At 39.6% G+C, this 25,863-nt stretch overlaps 1 long non-coding RNA gene and 2 pseudogenes across 1 annotated transcript; all 3 read right to left on the bottom strand.

The window, feature by feature from the left end:
* Positions 1–2,324: 2,324 nt before the first annotated feature.
* Positions 2,325–3,261, bottom strand: LOC148040890 (uncharacterized; annotated as a pseudogene).
* Positions 3,262–3,740: 479 nt separating this feature from the next.
* On the bottom strand, positions 3,741–4,228 carry LOC148040889 (uncharacterized). The gene is made up of 3 exons (XR_015692265.1): positions 4,092–4,228; positions 3,924–4,001; positions 3,741–3,832 (listed from the first exon to the last, which is right to left on the bottom strand). It is a non-coding gene; the product is annotated as an uncharacterized LOC148040889 (long non-coding RNA).
* Positions 4,229–6,169: 1,941 nt separating this feature from the next.
* Positions 6,170–7,460, bottom strand: LOC148040888 (pyrophosphate-energized vacuolar membrane proton pump 1 pseudogene; annotated as a pseudogene).
* Positions 7,461–25,863: the final 18,403 nt, after the last annotated feature.

Genomic DNA, 25,863 nt, shown 5'->3' with positions numbered 1-25,863 from the left:
ACAATGTCCATCTAATCCTTTTCACATAGTCTTGTATCATCACTTCATACTCCTCTTCTCTAAATATTTCCATGATTTCACATGAGTGACCAATCAAAGCTTGTAGCATCAAGTTCCACATTAATACAAAATTATTATGGCACTATATGCATGTTGTTAATAATAGCTAGGTACACTCATCTACTAAGAGACAAAGCCTTCAAACTCTCATAGAGCATCACCCATGTCTTGCTACACAAGCATTCATCCCAAAGGTCATCATGCTACAATTTCCCTTGCACACCTATGTATTGCAACAAAAGCACTCATCACAAAGTCTTCATGCTACAATTACTCTTGCACACCCATGTCTTACTATTATGTAAGAACTCATCACCAAGGTCTTCGTGCGACAATTTCCTTTGCATATCAAAATGTTTCTCATGTCCTTGTATCTGTAACTCTTTTTCCCATTCATTATGCAATACTCCAAATATAACTTCTCCTTTCAAGTCATCATTGTCTTAACTTATCCTATTTATCCCTCATGGAGGTTACACTCAATATCTCAACTTTTAGACCTCTTATCTCAAACGCAATTGGATATATTTCTTCAATCCCTTGTTCAATTACATTATCTATATTCATATCATCCATGTTTGGCAACACAAATTGAAGATAGGACTCTACATAATGCCTCTACCTACTACTAGCACTTTATCTAATGAAAATGCCTTTACAACACAAATAGTAGTTAGGTAGAGGTTTTCTTTTCACCTCTTAGAAATCTATTTGCAACCTTAAGAATATATACGATTCTACCTAATGTCTTCTCTACTAAAGCATAGGTTTCACCTATAGCCAATCAAGGAGTGATGGCAATGTGACTCAAACTAAAACTTATGAAGAAATATTTCCTAAGGGATAAATTTGGTGGCCAAGATATTGCATGGACCAAATTTCTTTTATATCTCATTCCATACCTAAGATCTATCTTTGTTCAACATTGAAACCCACCAAGGTTGGGACTGGTCAAAGAGGAATCCATTCCTCATATATAAGAATGATTGAAGTACCACCCTAGCTTTGTATGCCATTGCAAACCACCTCTAAAATTTGTCACTTCTAGCCTTGGATACAACTAATGTGTTACCGCTCTTCTTATCCCTCACTCTATTGTGCAAGATCTCTATTATTTGGTTTCTTGAATAAATCTCTCCCTCCAATGTAGAATTACAAGAGCCTATGCCACCCCAAACATTGGCCATGAAGTTTAAATGTTTTAAAATTTTGAAATCGCCAACAAAGAGAGCATCTTGGCTAGCCTCACACTTAAACAACGAATGTGGGTTGAGGTGGATATGTCCATTGAGATGAGATTCTACCACTATACCCCAACCTCAACTTAGTCATTTGTTATGAATGACAATTACAATTTCGACTGAATAATGATCCCTGCAATTTGCTATTCTGATTGCCGATTTAATTTTGACTGAGTTGTCTACAATGACCTATTCGCTGCTCATCGGAGCTTCATGCAGACAGCAGTACTTAAGGTCTTGTTTTGACCAACTATCTGTTTACATATCCACTCCTTGTTGTAGATTCACAAGGAGACGAAATTGTTTGGTCTGATTACGTCCCAATAGATTAAGGCTACCGCTGCGGCTTTTGCATGGACGACCACTATGTCTCATACGCCATGCATTTTCAGTCAAAGCTACTCGGTGAACTAGGAGCCAAAGTTCATGATGAAATAAACTTGAAAGAGGTAGAAAATTATAATATTTTTTGCTGAAGTGGGGACTCGGACAAGGGCATATTGGATGAAGAGATACTAACACAAGGAACTTTCAATCGATCCCCATATAGGAAAAAAAGAGAATTCCCCATGGAATTCCCTAGTTGAAAATACATATAAGTGGGGAAAGTAAAAACTAGGAAAAATGGGACATTTCCTAGTGAGAATAAGTATTTCCTTATCACTTTATCTACTTTGCCCTTCCTCTTAGACATGCTAATATCAAACAAGAAATTGCACAATAAATTTATAACTAGAAAATTATATAGAGAATGTCATCATTTCTAAGTAAGGATCAATAACATACATCTAATGATCAAAATAGATTAAACAAATTAAGACATCAACATCTACTTCTAGCAACCAAAAGAAAAATGAAAATAATTTTAAAGGAGCATAGAACTAAAAACTAATTAAGAAACATGTGTGTCTTGATTGTTTTATCCCTTAAATCTCCAATATGTTGCAAAGTAATAAATGTTTTAGTAATCCCTCAAATCTCCAATATGTTGAAAAGCAATAAATTCTTAACTCAAAGTAGAAGTTATGCTAAAACTTCCACATCATCTAAACTAAGCACATTGCTATTTTTCTTTAATACAACTTTGCCATTTCCTAGTAGCCAATAAAGAATCTCCTTAATCATATATCACTTGTTGGCTTCTTTGTATCCTTAATCAAGACTCGAAAGCTAGCTTCAGTCTTTTTGAGATTCATGTATGTACTCTTTAAAGAAAAGTACATATCATGAATTGTAGGCACACCAAGATACTTCAAAAGTATGGTTTCCATGTTCTCTTTTGTCATATTAACCTGCATTGAATAACAAAAAGAGAATAAGTAACTTATTATACTATGTATAGATAATTAAATGACACGAATTATAATATGAAAAGCCATAAATTTAACTACATGACTGTTATATATATATATATATATATATATATATATATATATATATATAAACTATAAAGTTAACCTTTAAGCATCATTTGAAATGTTAATCTCAATGCCTTGGTTTGGGAGATCTTTAAATTCCTAATTCAAATAAAATAAAAAATTTAGATTATGCTTTTCATGTATGACATAAACAAAAATATAAACATTTACATCTAGCACCTTTGGTTCTTTTTCGTTGATATTGGTACCTCATTTCATGCTCCTTTGTTGCAAAAGATCCTTCATCTTCTCACTTGGCTAGTCAACACGTAAAATAAATAGTTATATAATAAATCATATCTTTAGTTATTCACTAAACTATGATGCTATTGTTCTCTCACAAACATATATCAAATACCTTCCTCTTTCTTTGACTTTTTTGAGATGTTTCATTAATGTCATCATCTGAATTAGCCTACATTCAAAACTAAAATTAGTAATCACATTAAAAACATTTATATAGAAAAAAAGTTACATACCTTATCATTGCTTGAACTATGGATACTTTGTTCCAGAATTTCTTGACGTTTAGTTGAGTACATTATTTTGTCTAAACCATGTGACAATAACTTTGAAAAGTTGGCACAATTTTCCATATCAAGTGTCTCATCTTCATTTTCAACATCCTACATTTTAAGCATGTAAAGGATAAGATATTGTTAAGAACATGAATCATATGGTTAATCTTAAATTTAATATAAAGCAAAGAACCTCATCGGATGTATAACATTGAAATTCTTCAAAGATCTTTTCTTCCTCCATGAACATATTCATCTATGGGAAATGAAAGTTAATGTATAAGTATCTGTATAAGAGACATTCTCAAAGAAAGTTATTAGATATGAGCTTAAAAGCATTACTTGCAATGATAAATCTGTTTGCTTGTATTGTTGTCCTTCAAAGGAGCTACTTTCTTCAAGAGGCTACATCAACAAAATAAGATCATGTGTATACATCAAATATCTCAAAAATATATGAAATCAAGTACAAAAATGATAAACATATAAGATTATAAGATACATTTTCCAAACCTTGTTCATTCGAAATATCATCCATGCTAGGAATGTATACATCAAGTTGATTAGAATCAATAGTATCAACATATGGTTCACTCTGCCATCAATAGACACCCCTAAATGAGTATGGGAGAAAAAGAACCAATCCTACGCTTATGATATCAAACTTATAAATCATATCATCTTACCATTGATGATGTTATGTCATTTGATACATTTTGAAGCTTATCTATATCATCCACTCCAAGAGATGCGGATAATTCTCTCTATATGTCATAAGATTAATAGTTCAATAACTAAGAATCTACACCTCAAATATTAGGAAAGCCAATAAAAAAAAGTAACAATCAACTTACCTTCTTTAAAAGATCTTTTTTCTTCAAATACTTTCTTTCATCTTGCTTTGTACCCTTCCACCAGTCATATATGTCATTCTCTCTCCATATGTACTCACATCCAGTAAACTTCAATGGTAAAATCTCATGGTGATTCTTTGATATGATTTTCATGATGTACTCTTTATTCGCATTTTTATAACGTAGATCATCTGGGTTTAAGAATTCAAACCACCTATGTACTCGATGATAATTTTCGAGCATGACAGTGTGTTGACTTTTAAAGTATTCAACCAAGAGATTTTTTCCATAAAGTCTACCCTCTTCTCTAAATTTCAACATGGGTGGCCGATAGATATCATCATATGATGGTATGCGTATCACTCCTATTGATACTCAAGTGATCAAATATCATTAGTTAGTATAACCATTTTAAAAAATGACTCATTATCAACATAAGAAAGCTAGTAATACCTGATTCTTGGCTTGAAGAAGTGTTAAGGCAAGCAATCTCAATGTCTTCATTTCTTGCATTGTCTCTTGTGTCATCTTTAGTAACTTGTTTACCTATATATACATAGAGTTAACCAAAGCTCATGTTAATACAAGGTTATGAAAAATTTCAATAACACAAAATAAAGTAATTAGATATTTTGTATCAATTTGGGTTACCAAATTTGTACAAGTTTTTGATCCTTAAAGTTGGTACCTGCATCTTGACTTGAAAAAACATTATTGCAAGTAACCTCCTGATCTCCCTTTCTTACATTACCTCTTTTCCCACCTTTTGTTTTTCTTTAATCTATATTTATATATATACACACAATTACTCAAAGTTTAAAAATATGAATAACTATGAACATTTTAAATTAGACAAAGAGACTAATTAAAGCTAGTTAATCTCAAAATGAATCACCTAATAAAGCAAGATGTAAAATATGTACAAATTTTAATTTTCAAAGTTTAGTAGAAATAAAGACATATACCTGTATCGTGATTTGAAGAGACATTAGGGCCAATGACCTCCTTAGCTTTCATTGTTCCATTATCTCTTGTACCATCATTTGTGATTTTGTTACCTTTATGTACACATAATAAACCAGAGTTTAGAAACATAATAGACATTTGTAAAACATCAAAACACGCATTTGTAAAACATCAAAACATCAAAACACCCATACCTTTTTTTCCCTGTTCTTTACACCATCTGATAGTAAATTGAGCAGGTGAAAACAAGGAATTCATTGTTCATACTTTTATGGGCTCACCAACTTCTCCTTCTGGTTTGAAGCATCTTACAGACTTCATGTTGAACAGTGCGCGAGGGAGACGAGGAACGGAGGAAGAGAGAAGAGAAGAGAAGAGAGACACGAGACACCGGAAGTGGAACCGCAGAAGTGCATCAAGTGAGCACACATTAGCTGCAACATCAGCTCCTTAGCTAGAATAGATAAAACATCAAGTAGAATAAACATAAGCTTGAACAGACGAATCAACAGAAAATAGACAAACAACAACTAGAAACAATGAAACATCAGCTAGAACAACTCAACAACTGGAATAATAATGAAACATCAGCTGGAACATTTCAACAGCTGGAATAAGAATGAAATGAAATATCATCCCATCAGCTCGAAACATTTCTTATAAACAAAGTGTGGAATAATTTCAACGCATTAGCTGTAATATAGATGAAATGATATGAAACGTAGCATGAAGAGCCAAAAATCAGCTGGAAGAAAGAAACATTTAGAATAATCAAATGATGAACAAAATACCGACAATCATCACCAAGAGCTCATCAGTTTTCTTACTGCTCAGAGCCCGAGCAAACATCTCAGCAATCTGCTTTTGGGACTCTAGGAACATCTTTGTACGCCTGGCCTCCAGATCATCACGAAATCGCTCAAACTCTCTTTGCATCTGCAGTTTCATCTCTTCTAATCTGAGAAAGTGCTCCCCGAAACTGCGGATCACGGAGACCAATTCAGAGAGTGGAGTGCTGTCAACTGGGGGCTGTTGATGCCACAAGCTGGACTTTGAAGAAGTCCTATGGTTGAGGAATCTGTCCATCTTGAAAGCCTTCGCGGCCTCATAGTCTATACTGCGGCTGCGCTTCTTGTGGAGAGATGTGTAAGAAGTATCATGGTCATCCAGAGACCAGTTGCGATACCAGCATTATCACTTATGGGACCATATGCATCTATGGCTAGACAGGTGGCAATGGTACAAAGCATTCCAAGAGCTGCAACTGTGATCCCGTACATGGCTGCTAGGGTATGGCTGACATAGATGGCAACAGCAATAGCAAATATTGGAACAATTACAAACTTGTAGCCAAGTGCCAAACCAAAGATGACATTGGTAGCAGCTCCTGTCCTGCAAGAATCAGTAACATCCTAGACTGGTCTATATGTATTGCTGGTGAAATACTCTGTAATGTAGCCAACTACCAACCCTGCCCAAAGCCCTACTCCAATGCAAAAAAATAGTTTCTAGTTTTGAACCATCTTTACACCACCATTAGGATCATATATGTAAAACGTGGATGGTAGTGCCAGCCAACAAACAAAAGCTGCACCGAATGTCATTAAGATGGTGGATATCAGCAACTGTCTCTTAAGTGTAGATTCAATATCCCTTAGATTTGAGATCTCAAACACATTAGTTGCGAACAAGGTTGTGATGAGGCACACCACAATGCCCATGAAGCTAATGAGTAGAGGGAAGCACATAGCAGTGAAGTCATGATTTGTGCCAAATGATGACATGGAAGCCACAACAAGAGCTGCGCAAGAAGCTTCAGCAAAGGAGCCAAACAAATCTGAACCCATTCCAGCAATATCTCCCACATTATCACCCACATTGTCAGCAATGATCGCTGGATTTCGCGGATCGTCCTCTGGGATATTCCTTTCTACTTTTCCAACAATATCTGCTCCAACATCCGCAGTTTTGGTATAGATTCCACCTCCAACCCTTTCAAATAGAGCCACATATGAGCATCCAAGCCCATAGCCAGTGATGGCCTCAAAAAGGCCCTCCCAATCATCCTTGTAATAAAGCTGGAACAATTTTATAGTGATGTATAAAACTATGAGGCCATTAGCAAAGTAAGAATCCCATCACTGAACCTGATTGGAAGGCGATTTTGAATACTTTTCCTATCCCTTTTCTGGCTTCCAAAGTTGTGCGAGCATTCGCATATGTTGCGATCATCATGCCCAAAAATCCCAACACTATGGACGTCAAAGCTCCCAATATAAATGCAACTGTAGTGAAAATTGTTGTAAAGAGAGATGGGGCACATTCCTGCTTTGGATCGTATCTGCAAGGCTGGGGCTTAGTACTGAACCCCTTCATAGATCCCACTTGAATCTGAAGGAGAAAGGCAAATCAAGAATGCCTGGTGTTGTTCGATTTATGCCAGCAGTCACATCGCTATGCAGGACACTTCATCTTGACAGCTTGACCTTAGTCGCATCATGTTAAGTGCATGGAGAATTGCGGTTTCCAGACGCTGCATCATCATGCATCTTGGCACTTGTAAATATTTTCGTCCACATATCAACTGGAAGGTAGAATTTGATTCAGTACAGAGGTCATTTTTGCTATAAACGAAGGATCTTCTCTGGAGTCTTCATGGATCTCTTACAAAGGCCTTGCAACATAAAGAAATTTAGACCAGGATTTTAATGATCTTGATGGGAGTGGTGTGAAGGAATCTGAATGCAGTCACCAAGAGACTGATAGTGATTACAAGAATCCAATAAGAACAATGGTGATAAGAGTATTAGTGATTTTGAAGAGGGTTCAAGTGATTTCAGATTGTTAGGTGAAGATGCAAGCAAGGAAAGTATTCCCTTAAAGAGGCAGCAAACTCCAGTTGACGAGTCCCAATTCCACTGCAAATCGAAGCCATCGTGCAGTTCCCTCTCTTCCTCAATGGATTAATGGTCCTTTTAAGTGAGTTTCAGCCATGCCTCTTTACCTAAGCTTTGCTAAGCTCTTGATTAAAACAAGTTCAAGAAATCGTGTTAGAGAAGAACGCTCTGTAACACAGAAGAAGGAAAGCTCGAATGGGGAAGAGCATATCAGTCACAGCTAGAGCAAATGCTTGTACAGCATGTCTACCCAGAGTTCTGCAGTCCTGTTGGCCATCTAAGAGCAAAAGCAGCATGGGTGTCTAACCAGTATGCCAGTATTGCTTTTTCAGATCAGTGCAATTTTTTACTCAGCCATGCAGAGTATTGTTGCTGCACTGAAAGATCCTGAATTGCTTGTACGGGTAGATTCTGTTGTCGCACTTAGATCTTTTGTGGAGACGTGTACAGATCTCAATGAGCTTCGCCCAATCTTACTACAACTTCTTGATGATGCTGCTGCTTATGACTGCAAGATGGGTAGAGGGTGTTTGACAAAACCTTACAACAAGATGCAATTTCATGGGACACTTTAATGCAAAATTACACGAGACCTGGTTGGATGTTACAGAGTTTTTATCTGTGCAAGAGAGCTGTATGTATTTTCCAAAACTGTACCAGACTTTCTTGGCTAACAGTTGACACAAGTAAGGAGCCTGAGTTGTTTTTTTTCGTGGAAGAGAAGCCTAGGAGAGCCGTGTATAGGGCCTTGCTGATGACAAACAATCAATCTTCATCCCTGACAGTGATGACCACGAGCATGAATATGATTGTCACCATCTTTGGCTTTGTCTTAGTGCTCTGTTTGTGTTCGTGATATGTTGCTACCTCCTCTACTTTAGAATCCGGCAGATCCAGCACCTGCTAATATTCCAGTACTGATCAACGGACAACTTGTAGAGTATCTCTTCCTGAAATTAGTCAAGGTCCTCTGTGGTCGCGACTTTGTTTTTGAAAACCCTTCAACATCTTTGGTGAACCCGACGTGAAAGCATCGCATAAATTTCAGGATGGGAGATACTTCAGCATCAGTTTTAGCCTCTTCTATGATTCCTGCTTTGTCCTCTACTTCAGCTCCATCATTGACTGCTGCTTCAAGTACGGATGATTTAAAGCAGATTTTACAGAATATGTCTATGTATATGCAGCTTCAAAATCAGCAAACACAATTGTATATGCAGCAGCAACATCAATTGTATCAACAACAGTTGTCTCAGCAAAGGCAACTATATTCGGAGCAGGAGAATGCAATCAGCACGACTAAGGCAATTGAAGCAGTTGAGAATGAGAAGAAGCTATTTGATGGCCGTAATGTTTTAGCTTATTTGAAGATGTATGAGATCAAGATGAGATTTTTTGGAGTACCAGCTGGACTTATGAGTAAGTATTTCCTTCGTATTGTCACACCCGCCTTGAGGGCAAAAGTGATTGATCTTTTTATTCAAAATTCGCATTGGCAAGATTTTAAGAAGGCCCTGAAAGGAGAGTATTTCCTTGAGGACTTTGGGATGGCTACACGGCGGTCATTCCGAGAGTGGGTCTACATGCCAAACAAAGGTCTAGCTGCTTCAGAGTTGATACGAGAATTTGAAGAGAGGTATGGTCAGCTTGATGCCATTGAACAAAGAGCATTGGATGTTGAGAAAGTTGAGCTTTTCTTGCAAGCTGCAGATCTTGCTCTTCAGGAGAATTAGGAGAGCTTCTTGAGGATCGCACGAAGCCTATGGGTCTTAAAACAGATTGGCAAGATGCCCAGGATGCAGTCTCAACTTTCACTAAGAGGAGGATATGGAAGACCCGCCTACAGAATGGATCTATGACACCGATGCCGTCTTCTGCTCCTATGCCTGCTTCTATTCCTGTTATTTCTTCTCTTCCTCAGCCAGTTTCTTGGCCTTTGCCAGTGCCTACTGTTTCTACTCCTTCCGTTCCTCCTGTTCCAAGACCGATGGCAGCTCCTTCTACTCCAAAACCATCCGCTCCGTCGGTGCCTTCCTCTCTTGATGATATAATCAAAGGCATAACGGATTTGACACTAGAGTTAGTTAAAGTAGAATTGGTGGGAAAATTGAAAGAGCAGCTTGCTTCGACTGCGCCTACTATTTCTTCTAGTGCTCCTACTGCACCTAGGAGTGCTCCTACTGCACCTAGGAGAGATCGAAGATGCATTTGGTGTGATAGTACAGACCATCAGCATTGCAGGGATTGTGAATCTTTTCAAGATGCAAGGAGGAAGAATTTGGTATTTTGGGGACAAGATGGTAAGATCTGGTTGACTGAAACAGGAGCTCCTCTTGCTACCAACTTTAGGAAAGGCGGAATGAAGAAATTAGTGGATGACATGGCTACACGTACTTCTTATGTGGCAGCTAGAGGAGATGCTTCTGCATATGGAGTTCATATTGAGAAAGGATCAGAGAATCAGTTAGCATTATGGACTTGTGCTATGGAGACGGTAAACAAGGGAAAAATTCAGCAAACTGTTTTGACTAGTGCAAGTTCTAGCATAAGATCTGAGACAGGTTGGGATTCGCCTGTTGACAGGTACACTATTTATGCCTACTTGGCTAAGTAGGAGAAGCGTAAGAGGGATGAAGAAAATCCAAATGCAACTAAAAAGACTAGAGGGGTGAGTTTGTTACTCCACCTACTGCAGGACCGTCTTTGAGACCAGGGCCAGAACGACAGATGAAAGATGCTCAAAAGAAAGAAAAGAGGCAAGAGCCTAGAGAGAGGAAGCAGCCAGGGTTTAGATTGATGTCTGATATTGAGACATCTACGGACATGAAGAAAATCTTTAATGACAAGATACTTGGCAGTGAGGTGACTTTTACTATTTCTGAGGTTTTGGGCATCTCGAAAAGAGAGTTTCAAGATCAGTTCCAAGAAGTCTTGAAGAGGAAAAGACATGCATTGCCTACTACTGATACATAGGGAGTTTTGATTGGGGAGTTGGATGAGGATGAGGATGAGGTTATGGTTGAGAATGCTTCTGTTTTTCCATAGATAGAGAAGAGGGTTCAGCCTATGCATTATGCTAAAACTGATGAGCCTGTCTTGATACCGCGTAGTCACTTTTCACGGAGTAATTGGGCTAGGGCAACTACAGAAACGATGGAAAAAATTGAAGAGAAATAGGTGCCTTATGTTGCTTTGGTGGATCATGGTTCAGAGATTAATCTCATAGTTCGTGGAGTTTATGAAAGTAACATATGGCCTATGGATGTAGAGCATGGGTGGCGTATGAGAGCCGCCAACAACACTGTAGGTGATTTGTATGCTGCCTGTCCTAGTGTCAAGGTTTCTATTGGAGATGTAGAGGAGGATTTCCATTTCTTTGTGCAGGATTCATGCTCTTATCCCATAATTCTTAGAGAGCCATTCATCACAGAGATGCACATGGAAACAAAAGTAATGGATGATGGATTTGCTTATGCACGGATTCGCAGTAAAGATGGTATGAGATCAATTCAGTTTATGACTATGTGTGTGAACCATGTTAGAAACAGGGATACTCTTAGAGATGCACCTTTGCCCACTGTGAGGGATTCGGATTTTCATTAGGTGCCGCTGTTTTGCGAGACGACAGTGGTACAGAGCAGAGGAGATTGGAGTTCTCGCCTCCTGGCAGCAGTGTTTTCTCCTCTAGTTTTGTTGGAATTTCAGCAAACAGTTCGATGAGTTATCAGAAGACTTCTAAGTTTCCTAGAGCTGCCAGGCAGTACATATGCAGGAAGGAGAAAAATTTAAAAAATGCAGGTATTTTAGATGATGATGAGCATATAGATGGGATGTATGAAAGTATGATTTGTGCAGATACGATGACAGAGATGGAAAATATGCTAAAAACTGATATGCAGAGTTGTCACAGTAATGTATCAGTGCAATCCCTGGACATGTTTCTTGAAATTGCAGATTTTGTGTCACAGAAAGAGTTAGAGGCTGAGGTGACTTAGCAAAAAGTGTTGAGTGCTGAAGAAATTCAGCAAACAGAGTTTCCGGGTGATTATGAACAGCTTACAGAGACACAGAGGGCTGAAAACTTTCAGCCAACAGAGTTTACTGCTGAAATATTTCAGCATCCACAGTTTAGGGCTATTCCTATGTAGTCCATAGAGCAGAGGGCTGTGGATATTCAGCCGCCGCTAGAGTGCAGAATTGCTGATTTACAGCAAGATTTGAGTAATGTAGAGGATCATAATGAAGCCGAGGTTGACACAAAATACAAAACTGTGGATAAGAAGGTGAAGCTAGTAGTTGTACCGCTTCCACTTGACAGTGATCAGCAAATAGAGAGGGCTGCCAAACAGCCAATTTTGAAGAATCCAACGCATATAGGCCATAAATTTTCAGCAGAGACTCTTGCTGAATTAAAAATTGGAAATGGTGATTTCTTGCTACCCACAGAGAAGCAATGCTTTCAGGAGATGCTTGAGCGACATGGAAGGAGGTTTGCTTTTTTCCCACATGAGATTGGATGTGTGAATCCGGATATTATTGCTCCTATGGTGATCTTTACTATTCCTCATATTCCATGGAATCTCCGACCTATTCCAGTGCCTAAGGCACACCTGCCAAAGCTGATTGACTTGTTGAATGAGAAAATCAGGATGGGAATCCTAGAGCCGTCATCTGCACCATACTCAAATAGGTGGTTTACGGTTCCAAAGAAGAATGGTACTCTCCGATTTATACAGGACATGCATCTAGTAAACAGAGTTACTATCAGGAATGTTGGTATAGGCCCAGTTGTGGATGAGCTTGCAGAAGCATTTGCTAGACGTGCCATCTATTCTTTAGGTGATTTGTATTCGGGATATGATCAGTTTCAGCTGGCTTTGGAAAGTAGGGACATAACCACTATGAGAACTCCTATTGGGCTTGTCAGGATGTGTACCTTACCTCAAGGTGCCACTAATTCTGTTGCGCATATGATGAATGCCATGCATAAGGTCCTTCATGATTACATACCTCAGCTTACCATGCCTTTCTTGGATGATGTGCCCATTAAGGGGTGTGCAGAAGAAGAGAAGAATGAGAGTCTAAATGAGCAGGGATGCAGATACTTTGTGGCTGACCATATTTCAGCTTGTGAGAAGATTTTGTCCAGGTTAGAAGAAGTGAACTTGACACTATCAGGGCAAAAATCTGTTTTTGGAGTAAATGAGGTTGTCATTGTTGGACATATGTGTGGGTATTATGGTAGGAAACCCTCACCTGAGAAGGCGGATACTATAGGCAAGATTACGGAGTATTGTTCTACCACTTTAGAGGTACGGAGATTCATTGGAGCTTGTGTGTTTTATATGATTTGGATACCCCATTTTGCACACATAGTAGATTGTTTATATAAGCTGCTTCGAAAGGGGCAGAAATTTTATTGGGATGAGTGCCACACTAGAGCCATGCAGAAATTGAAGAAGTTATTGCAAATTGCTCCTACTCTCAGGAAAGCGGATTATAATTGCAGAAGGCCTATTGTATTGACAGTTGACACTAGTCCAATTGGCATAGGTTGGGCTGTGGGTCAAGATGATGCAGATGAAAACAGGTATGCTATTCGATATGGGGCGAAAGTCCTAAACGAGAGACAGATGAGGTATCTGCAAATCAAGAGGGAATTACTAGGAATTGTTATGGCTCAAATGTGACAAGGAGTACTTTATTGGGGCCTCAGTTGTGGTAGAGACAGATTGCTTGCCATTGATAGGGATGATTACGAGTTGCTCTACTCCGGATATAGCTATGTTGAGATGGATCGCATACATCAAGTCATTAAATCTAGAATTTAGACACATAGCAGGGAAGGATAATCCAGCGGCGGATATGCTATCTAGAGCCAGATATGATGATGAGGAGACACTACTTGCAGAAGAGGATGATGCAAAAATTTCAGCCGCTATGGTTGATCATGTTTGTCATGTCTATGATATTGTGGCTTTCATACAAGAACTCTATGTTGGAGATTGGTTCCAGATTGGCAAGTACCTTAGTACACTAAGCAAAAGAGATGAATGGACAGATGAAGAGTTCAAGAAGATCAGAAGAAAAGCCTATGGTTATTTTCTCAAGGATGGATTTCTTTGGAAGCATTCGAAGAAAAGAGGTGGATTACCCTTGCGGGTTGTCTGCGATAAAGAGACACAGTTACATGTGATGAGGGAGTTTCATGAGAGTCCTTGGGCTGGTCATAGAGGAGTGTGGGCTACTTATGAGAAAATCAAGGAGAAATATTGGTGGAAAGGCATGTATAGAGATGTTTCTCACTTTGTAGAGACTTGCAGAGACTGCCAGATGTATTTGGTAGTGCGTCATTGAGATGAGCTTCATCCGACCTATCCGCTATGCATTCATTATAAGTGGATAGTTGACTTGATTACTATGCCTATGGGTCTATGGCAGATGAGGTATATTGTTTTGGCTAGAGAGGATCTTACCAATCATGTTGAGGGCAGACCTTTGAGAACGAAGACCACTAGTGTAGTGTGTAAGTTCTTATTGAAAGAAATTTTCTACAGGTATGGCTGTGTGGGTAAGATCACTGCAGATCGCGGTGAATTGGATGCAGATGAAGCTAGGGAGTTTTTCTCTCAACTAGGAATCAAGTTGACTCTAAGCATAGCATACAATCCAGAGGGAAATGGAAAGAGTGAAAGAGGACATCCGCCGATAGTGAAAGCATTAGCCAAAGCATGCAGAGGACGGATTGGAGAATGGCCGAGACTTCTTGCTTTGTGGGCTGATCATACGACTCACAGTGTTACCACAGGATATATGTCCGCAGAGTTGATGTATGGTCAGAAACAGGTTATGCCGACTGAGACTTGTGCTTTGACTTGGTCAGTTTTACCTTGGCAGGAGGATTTGACGAGAGAAGAGCTCTTAGCTCTTCGAATTTGGCAGTTGGAGAGAAGACCAGAGGATATTCAGCTAGCTATTGATAGGTTAAAGGTTGCTAGACTAAGAAATAAGGACAGGTTTGACAGCAGGCATCGCTTGCAGCCTAGAGCAATAGAAGAGGGAGACTGGGTATTAGTCTTTGATAGCAGCCTTGAAAATCAGCATACTACACTTTGGAAGATGGTGAAAAGATGGTTTGGACCGTACATAGTCAGACATGTCTTTGATAATGCAACATATGAGCTGACAGAATTGGATGGGACAGTGCTTAGAGTGCCTATTGCAGGAAAAAGAATCAAGATTTTCAAGAAAAGAGATGATGAGAATTATGCATTGGGAGAATTTGCAAGAGAAGAGCAACGAGAAGAAACTCCAGTAGAAGAAACAGATGATATGACAAATAATCTTGCTGAAATATCGAAAATACACAATGAAGAGATTGATTTGTTCATGGATCTTGACGATAATAATCATGGGTAGTTGGCCCATCCGGAGGATGCGCAGGATCAGAGGGGGTGGATGTCGTACTGCTGCGCATTCGAGGTGTGGAATCCACCAAAAAGCTGCGTGTGTGACATTTGTTACTTTGTACATACTTACTTGTTGTGTTTGCATTTTTGTTCTGCGTGGACAGTATAGTGGAGAGGGGGTTGGAGCAATCCCTTGGCAAGGTGGCACATAAGCCAAGGTTCTATCAACAACTTTGCATTCTCTGCAGATGGCTTGGATTTAGCGAGTGTTGGATGAGATGGCTATCTCAGAGTTTTGATTTCAAGACTGAATAGCTAATCTGTCGAGGCAAAAGTTATTTTGGTGCCCTTCTTCGCTGCTCTTGGAGCCCAAACAGCAAGTGTGTCTTGATTGGAGGTGAAGAGGAAGAAGAAAGACTGGGCTTGTACATTCAAACTTTGCAAGGGGTTGTTGTTCATAGTCTTAAGGGGCACAAAGATATCATGTATTGTGTGGCCTATTCAAGGGATGGTAAGAGATTTGTGAAGTGCTCACACAAGGCATGGGGGGAGATTGAACCCAATTGGTCTCTTGCTCTTGTCGTTCATGCTTTTACATTGTTTTTTGTGCAAAAAGGTAGAGTTCATTGTTCTTGGGGACCTTCCGGGATTCACTACGTGAGCATACTGCGACCGATCTGCGCACCAGTGGTATCAGAGCGGAGCTGAGATCAAGAGCTTCCAATCGCTACCCATGTCCTGTGAAGGCGGAGCTCCTGGAACGTTCGGGCACTACAGTCACTCTCGTCGCGAACCGTCGACACAGGCAGACTTCTGGCGATCAAGAACCCCTGTTTCTACTCTCAGATCGCGAAGGACCAGGCTGTACAGGCGGAGGACCACTCCATCATCTCCATAAACAAGTCGTGGAAATACAGTAAGAAGCTCATATCTCTCTTCTTCAAAAGCTTAGTCATAAAGCTTAAAAGCTTAAGGAAATTCAACAAGCTTAAGACCATTTAGAGGCCAATTACCTATCCATCCTGTTTATGAAAACCCACCTTTATTAGAAGAAGAGACTGAAATACTTGAACCAAAAGCTATCATAGACAACGACTTTATGACCACTAGAACTGGCCGAAGGTATTCTAGATATCTAGTAAAATTTAAGAACCATCCTGTAGAGGAAGCACAATGGATGTACGCTAGAGACTTAAATGCTTTCCCCACTCTGTTAGCTCCACATTGAGCTAATAGCAATTGAGGTCAATTGCTATCCCACCCCGGGGGTATGATGCCAAGAGGCATATTTCACGATAGATTCCGTACCACGGTGGATTCCGTGAGGTTTTACGGTGGATTCTGTAAACTTAGATGACCGGGGCTCATACACAAAGTGGATTCTTTGTGCGAGAAGTTGATGGGGACGCCTGTCCTTTTCGGGCGTTTCATTAATTTAGTGTGTACATGGGTGATTCCATAGCGGGTGATTCCGTAAAATGCATATTAAATTAATAAACGTTTATGAGTTTAGAGTGCGCACTCGTAATAAATTAAGGTTAGGATTTATTTCTAACCAGTTGATTTATTTATGTAGCTGAAGACTGCTAGGTATTCACTTTTGTCGGTTTAATTGTATTATTTTACTAACGATTGTGAATGCTTCAGTTGATGTGTAGATATAGCAGCAGTGGCGGAGGAAAGCATTGGAGTCTACCGAGTATTCGACCTATGGATTATATTTTGATAGGCACCACGCCTATATTTTGTTATGTCTATTGAGGCATCGATTATTTATTATTATTTTGTATGCGCCTATGCGCACGGATATGTTATTTCTATTTGGGACATTGTGTTGGGCGTGCCAGACTCCATGGGCACCGTCCAATAGCTTTATTTCCTATTTTTGTAGAAAGAAAACTCAAAAGCTAAAAGCTTGCCATATTTTTGTAAATTGGGCTATTATTGAGCATGAAGATGGAAATATACATAAAAATACATGCTTTGTGAAGCGCTCACACAAGGCATGGGGGGAGATTGAACCCAATTGGTCTCTTGCTCTTGTCGTTCATGCTTTTACATTGTTTTTTGTGCAAAAAGGTAGAGTTCATTGTTCTTGGGGACCTTCCGGGATTCACTACGTGAGCATACTGCGACCGATCTGCGCACCACAGAGGGCAACCATACTCACTTCCCCATCCGGTTAGGATGAACGCTCGCGTCACTCGATTGTTTGTCGATGAAGATCGTGTCATCAGTTTGTTGAAGAGGCGTACCCAGGGAGGTAGCCATCAAATCGAACGTTGTATTGGATAGGACATGTCGTCTGCTAGAGGACAGTTAGACGCTCTGCAGAAAGACACAGGACACAGCGTACCAAGGGAGGTAGCTTCGGAATTGGATCCTGAAAATTTCAATTGATGAATCCACTTTCTGGACTACTGGGTGTTGCTACCTTTTCCACAGCCAGCTTCTCGCCCAAGGGTGTGTGCCACCTTTTCTTGGAACGAGGCCTGCTATGACAGGAAATTTCTTCCTTTTCTCCCATAATAGATTTTTTCATTTTTCTTGTTTTTTTTTTCTCTTTTCTTTTTCTCCTACTCCCGAGGGTGTTTTCACCTTTTCTCGAAGAATACGTCGGCATGACAGGGACCTAAGTCCTTTTCTCCCATGACCGATATGTATATTTTTTTCTTTTTCTTTTGTTTTTCGATTTAAGCAAGGGAATGGTAGAAATACCATTTGTCAGAACCCACCTCGCCACTGTTGTTGGTGGAAAATAGAGGATAAGAGATCAAGGCTGGAAGACTGGAGTCTTCATGGATCTCTTACAAAGGCCTTGCAACAAAAAGAAATTTAGACCAGGATTTTAATGATCTTGATGGGAGTGGTGTGGAGGAATCTGAATGCAGTAACCAAGAGACTGATAGTGATTATGAGAATACATATAAGAACAACGGTGAGAAGAGTATCAGTGATTTTGAAGAGGGTTTAAGTGATTTCAGATTGTTAGGTGAAGATGCAAGCAAGGAAAGTATTCCCTTAAAGAGGCAGCAAACTCAAGTTGACGAATCCCAATTCGACTGCAAATTGAAGCCACCGTGCAGTTCCCTCTCTTCCTCAATGGATTAATGGTCCTTTTAAGTGAGTTTCAGCCATGCCTCTTTACCTAAGCTTTGGTCACTGCTGCAGTAAAAAAAAAATACGGTGCTAAGCTCTTGATTAAAACAAGTTCAAGAAATCGTGTTAGAGAAGAACACTCTGTAACACAGAAGAAGGAAAACTCGAATGGGGAAGAGCATATCAGTCATAGCTAGAGCAAATGCTTGTACAGCATGTCTACCCAGAGTTCTGCAGTCCTGTTGGCTATCTAAGAGCAAAAGCAGCATGAGTGTCTGACCATTATGCCAGTATTGCTTTTTCAGATCAATGCAATTTTTTACTCAGCCATGCAGAGTATTGTTGCTGCACTGAAAGATCTTGAATTGCCTATACAAGTAGATTCTGTTGTCGCACTTAGATATTTTGTGGAGCGTACAGATCTCAATGAGCTTCGCCCAATCTTACTACAACTTCTTGATGATGTTGCTGCTTATGACTGCAAGATGGGCAGAGGGTGTTTGACAAAACCTTACAGCAAGATGCAATTTCATGGGATTCTTTAATGCAAAATTACACTAGACCTGGTTGGATGTTACAGAGTTTTTATCTGTGCAAGAGAGCTATATGTATTTTCCAAAACTGTACCAGACTTGCTTGGCTAACAGTTGACACAAGTAAGGAGCTTGAGTTGTTTTTTTTTTCTGTGGAAGAGAAGCCTAGGAGAGCCATGTACAGGGCCCTGCTAATGACAAACAATCAGTCTTCATCCCTGACAGTGATGACCATGAGCATGAACATGACTGTCACCATCTTCGGCTTTGTCTTAGTGCTCTGTTTGTGTTCATGATATGTTGCTACCTCCTCTGCTTTAGAATCCGGCAGATCCAGCACCTGCTAATTTTCCAGTATTGATCAACGGACAACTTGTAGAGTATCTCTTCCTGAAATTAGTCAAGGTCCTCTGTGGTCGCGACTTTGTTTTTGAAAACCCTTCGACAGCGTGGTGGAGGATAGGACAAGCCCCATGTATGAGAGGTCTCTTTGTAGCAAGAACATTATGCAGGAGGCACAAGTGTGCTAGGGTTGTCTAGCCATATATCCCTTAGGTTTGTTGAGGATCAGTTTAACCCATATGAGCCTAGGATGAGCTTATTGTAAGGTCTTATTTCCTTTTCTCTCTTTATCTGCCTCTCTCATTTCCTCTCCCTCCCTCACCCTCACCCTCTCTTTCTCTCTTTCCCTAGTAGGTTTAATGATTTTTCTCTCTTTTTCTCTCCTCTCTCTCTCTCTTTTCTTTTTCTCTCTCCTCTCTCTCTCTCTCATTTCCTTTTCTCTCTTACTCTCCCTCTCTCATTTCCTCTCCCTCCCTCACCCTCACCCTCACCCTCTCTTTCTCACTTTCCCTATTATGTTTAACATCTTTTCTCTCTTTTTCTCTCTCCTCTCATTCTCTCATTTTTTCTCTTTCCTCTCCCTCTCTCATTTCCTTTTTCTCTCTTCCTCTCCTCTCTCATTTCTTCTCCCTCCCTCACCCTCTCCCTCTCTTTCTCTCTTTCAATGTTTCCCTCTCCCTCTCCCTCCCCTTCTCTTTCTCTCTCCCTCCCTCTCCCTCTCCCTCCCTCTTCCTTTCCCATTTCCTCCCCCTCCCCCTCTACCTCTCTTTCTCTCTCTCTCTCTCCCTCACCCTCTCTCATTTCCTCCCCCTCCCTCTCCCATTTCCTCCTTCTCCCTCTCCCTCTCTCATTTCCTCTCCCTCCCTCTCCCTCTCCCTCTCTTTTTCTCTCATTTCCTCTCTCTCTCTCAATATACAAAAACTATAAAAAAACAAGCAAAAGAGAGAGAGAATGCACTCACCGTAAAGACTCGAAGAAGGGTTTGGAAAGTCTTCTTTGTGACGGCGGCTCCTCTTCACCCTCCGTACATCTCCTCCTCGTCTTCGTGAACGGCGACGGTAGCGGCAGTGGCGGCAGCGGTGGTGGTGAGAAGCCTTCTTTCTCTCTTTCTCTCCCTCTCAGCAAGACGGTCACTCTCCCTCTCACTCTCTTTCATGAATGCGTGAAATGTAACGTGCTTGGGTTTCGCCCCGCGTTTTTTTGCTATGGGTACTATTGCTATTTGCATTGTTATTTGCATCGTATTAGCGTTGCGATGCAAATAGCAACACCGCTATTTGTCGTCACTAAATCGGTGTCGCTCTATGGCCTGATATCCTTGTAGTGAGTATTAGATTGTGGTTTCAAGGATTAGTGAATCTCCTCACATAACAATAATATCAACTTGTGAAATGCACTCATCTTTGAGCCTCATATCCAATGTTTGATGGAGATATTATAAAGACCAACATGTCAATGACAGCTATAGGGTAGCTAGTTTACTATGAATTTTGTGCTCTAATGTCATCCTTGTGAAAGCCAATTTTCAACTAGTTCCTTAGTTTCCTTTATATCTATTATAAACATTATAATGGATATTTTTGTCCTATGAAGTTATTAGGAAGACTAAGAGTGAGTGAGAGAGCATTTATGAGAGTGAGAATAGACTTGTTATGTTGTTGTTGGATTAATGGGTGATATCTACATGTCTCTATATGAATTGGTTTTTGTTGTTGCAGTTGACTACTCTCATGAGAAATATGAAGGGTTTATGCATGTTTGAGATGTTTTCTCCTTAGATATTCTACTTTCTTGCAACAATAAGGTGGACTTGAAACATCATAATAATGATAGGTCTAAGAAAAGTTACCCAAGATGAGATTGTGTTTGTAAATTTTAGTTGCCATCTCCAGATAAGAGCCCAAAGAGGGAGATTAAGGCTTTGTGGCAACATCAGAAGGAACCTTTCTCTAGAGATGAGAGAAGGAGAAGAATGCAAGAAGTGAGTCCTCTTCTTTAAATGTCTAATTCATGGTTGTTACTATTCTTTAAGATTTCAACTCAATTGAAACTAACTATTTCAAACATTTGATTGATGACAGATTTTGTGTCTTTGAGCTTCTTTAGTTCAATTTTGGAGCTTGATGGATAAACTTGTGTAAGAACATGAATTTCAACATGTCACAAAGCAATATCTTGCAACTGCAATGCATGAGGCTGTTGTTGTATCCGTCTCTCTATGCGTCATTGAACAGGTGAGAAGGCTGTTTCCAAGAGCTAGTAGGTTAACCCTTACTCTCATCAAATCATTTCAAGTGATACAATTCATATCTAGTTTTAGCATTGGTTCAGAGGAGCCTTGAGTTCCCCACCTTGAAGCATAAGCAAACAAGGTAGCTTCAATTCTACTTGGTTTCCAAAATAAGAGTTGAGAAGAAGATGCCCAATTAAAGTTAAAGATGGAGAGTAATGGACTACACCTTAGGATACCACAACTCTAACTAGGGATAAAACATGTTAAAAACAATACTTTTATTAATCACTAGATGAAGAAAAGAGCCAATGAGAGTTTCCCATGTGTGCAAAAACATGGTATTCTTGTATTCTCTACTTTGGAGATAATAGAGACAATTTTGTGGATTTCTCCTCTTTTTTAACTAAAATCTCTGAGATTTGATATCTTTTGGTAGTTCCAAAGCTCATAAAGTGAATAAAAGCTAGTAAAAGATGAGATAAAAATGTGATGAAATTAATACTATTGACTTTGTAACTTTCAAGATGCATTTGAATATTCATATTCATGCCTAGTTTATTTTCATTAATCTTGAACCAAGACTATCAATACCAGGACGTAGAAACTTGGAGACCTCCTCATTTGTCAATAAGAATAAGAAGAAAAAGAAAAAGAAATTTGAGAAAAAAGTCATACTTAAGATTCACAGTTCTGCCATGCTTACAACTAGAAGATGTGTCATAGATACCAAAGCACAAATCTTCCTTAGTTATTTTCCTTTTAGATGCATTTTCAATTGATTTAGAAGCATTAGTCTTGATCATTTTGCCCCTGCATCGAACTAGTGCATGATAAAGCTTCCTTTGACATATAGGAGCTATGTCAAGCAGCTGCATCATGTTAATTGTTAAGTTTACTTCCTCCAATGCTACCCAATGATCATAGATCTTATTCACTATTTCCACTTGCTCTTTTCTCTCTTCTTTTGGAAGTATGAGTCTTCCAGGAAAAGGGGCTACCCCCACGTGAATCTTAGAATTTGCTTTGGGCATGGGCAATAATGAATGATCAGAAGAGTGTTGAGGAGAATTTGACTCAGGAAGCTCTATGTTGGGATCTAGATCCTTGGATTCATCCTTCACAGCTTCTTTTGATTGTGAATTATCTTCCTCTAAATCTTCCTCCTTTTGTTGCTGCTTTTGCACTCTAGTAACAACAACAATCAACCTTAAAACTCACCCTACGGGATAAAAATTTTGACTTAACATTACTTCCTTATACTTTTGTTTCTACTTCGACTAAATTTGTAGTGGATGTTGAAGTTTCATTGGAGGCTTGTCATTAGTGTTATTTTCCTCACGCTTAGGACAATTCTCTTTGTAATGCCCTTTGCCACTACACCTCCTACAAAGAGGGATATAGCCTTGATTTTTGGACAATATGTAGCTATATGACCTTCTTATTGACATCAATAGCAAAATATTGGTCCTCTAGGCCTTTATTGTCCACCTTGCCCCATTGGATTACAAAAATTGCCATTGTTTCTCCTGAAAGAGAATTTATTCCTCGGTTTTCATCACTATTGTAATTGTTTTGTGGCATTGGAGGTCTTCTTGGGTGGGAAATCCACCACTTCAAGATATAGGCCTCATATCGACCTTCAAAGCAAAGAAAAAGTTCATTTAAAAATTTGCCCCTGTCATCACAAAAAACATCGGTATTAGCGATGGCATAGAATAGTCCTTATTATCATCACTATATATGTTGCTATTTGTGCCGCTATCAACATCGCATATGCGACGCAAATAGCAAAGATTTGCGACGCTAACAGTGACACGTGTAGTAAATTTATGACACTAATAACGACGGTTATATGGATTTTTTTTGGTGGTAGGGTAGCCAGAATCGTCAAAATGAAGGCAAAGTGTACTTGAATCCATAAGACTCATACATAAAATAAATATAAGATCGTGTAATGAAAGCAACAATACAATCATGGCAAGATACAAAGGATGATAATAATATAGTGCATAGAAAGTGTCTACATAAATCACATGACCAAAAAAGAAGAGGATGTGCGCTCCATGGATCCAAGGGTGAGCTATAGATCCTCGCCATCTGAAAGCTCATCCCGTCATAAAGGAGCATCAAATGAACTCTGCAAAAAAAGAAACAACTACACATCAGTCTACTATACAATAATGCATTTTAATTAAAATTAGTAACTATGGACAAGAAAGATAAGTGAATCACTAGGCCGCTACGTCCATACAATCGGTCGACCAATGTAGTGAGACCGTGTCTATCTGCATATCGAGTCTCTAGGTCGGTGGGATGAGAGTTTGTAATGAAGTGCTACAAAGAAAACAAAATACAACTGTTAGAAACATGATTGTTAGTACAAGCGATATTGCAAAAAAATAAGCAAGCAAAAAAAAAAAAAAACTTACAAAGTCCTCCAGATAAGTCCTGTGGCCGCCACTCCCAAGATGATGGATTCCAGCCACCACATCTCCGGTCATTCTATCGTCAGCCTTTAGCGACCATATCATATTGTTGTCTAAATCTAACATTGGTAGCCATTGTGAAATATGCACTAACGCCTCAGACACCAACCAACCTTTAGCCATGCTACCTTCTGGCCAAGCTCACTATCACAAAAAGCCTTTCAAAGTTTTCATGAAGCACTCCAAGAAGAACATCCATCATGTATGGACAGGTCCATCAATCTCCACTTCATCTACAAGATGCACAGAAGGTGGGTTTGTATCGTGAGCATGCTGGTGGGCATGTATTTCTCAAAGAGATAGACAGTCTCCACTACTTCCCGCCTTGCAGATTCAACAGAGGATGTCTTGATCTCCTTCTCTGAAATCCATTGCACTAAATTTGACAATCTGTAAATCACCCCGTGTATTTTTGAAATAAGGCATCTTGCGATCGCGATCGATAGTACAAACTGCCACAAATAAAGAAGCATTACGAACAACAATTACTCTAAATAGCAAAATATACAAGCCACTTACAATCCATTGGTAGTACAAACGTGACATATCTTATGCCAATCATGGGATTTTAGCCCTAATAATTAGTCGTCTTTAGAAAATGTGGGCCTGAGAGAGTGCATCATACCCATCAAAGTGTGGATAGACTTGATAATTTTCTTCACAAGGCGCTCTTCTTTAGTGGAAAAAACCTAAGGAGCGCAAGGTAGCTGCAAGCGACCATCAGCACTCGACTACGGCCAAAGTGCCTCCATCTTGCCTACCTCCTTTAAATCCATTTGTGCCCTTGCAGTGTCTCTCTTTCCTATGATGTGGTCCCATAGGAAGCTGCCCACATTCTTGAAAATATACATGGGATCCGACAAGTGGTTGATCTGTAAGTGGGTCCAATATGACAACTCGTAAAAAACTGAGAACTGTCGTATTCCATTTGGATGTGACTCGTATGGACCTTTTTTGCTCATACCAGCTTTAGGCGCTCATTCGTGTTGGAGATTGTCCAAGAAAATCATCCCTTAGTTCATGACCCTCTAGCAAGAAAGTGGTGTGTCCTTGATATACTATCTTCTTCATGGTTCGTGACCTTTGGGAATCTAACTATGGCCCACACAATGGACATGCATGATAACTTGAGGTAACCAGATCTGTCCCAATACCTCTATCCAATGAATACAAACTTGAACGAGCTATGATAGATATTAACAACGAGAACGGAAGCGTACTTATCTAAGCACTCATCGAATCCCGAAAAGTCATGCATGGTCCACATGAGAATGGCTTGAATATTGGTGGACTATTGACCATCGCGCTTGCTCATATCTTCCACGACGACCCCCTCCTCCCACAAAATCTTAAGCTCATTGACTAATGGACGAAGATACACGTCCATATTCTTGACTTTGTAGTAGTCGAAAATGAGCAAGCTAAGAATGAGGTGTTCTTTCTTTGTAGAAAGCCATGGAGAGATATTGTAGTTAACAAGGACTACAGGTCACACACTGTAAGAAGTTGAGTGCAAACTGAATGGGTTCATGCCATCCATAGCAAGACCAAGCCAAAGATTCCTTAGCTCTCAGGTAAATCTTGGAAAGGTAGAGTCAATGTGGCTCCATATGCATGAATCCACTGATATTTCTTGGACTCCATCTATGGATCTATTCTGTGTATGCCACGTTGTCAAGCTCACCATGCCGAACGTATGAAACATGTGATGCATACGAGGGATAAGCGAAAAGTGTCTACAAACTTTTTGAGGGATGGGTTGCCCTTGCAAGTCCTGTTGATACCTATGAGCACCACACTTTGGACA

Source organism: Lygodium microphyllum, chromosome 1 (assembly GCF_053477565.2).
Source record: "Lygodium microphyllum isolate KBCC chromosome 1, Lygodium_microphyllum_v1.1.10, whole genome shotgun sequence".
Lineage (NCBI taxonomy): Eukaryota > Viridiplantae > Streptophyta > Polypodiopsida > Schizaeales > Lygodiaceae > Lygodium > Lygodium microphyllum.
The sequence above is the reverse complement of the archived record's forward strand: the minus strand, read 5'-3'. Positions and strand labels throughout refer to the sequence as shown.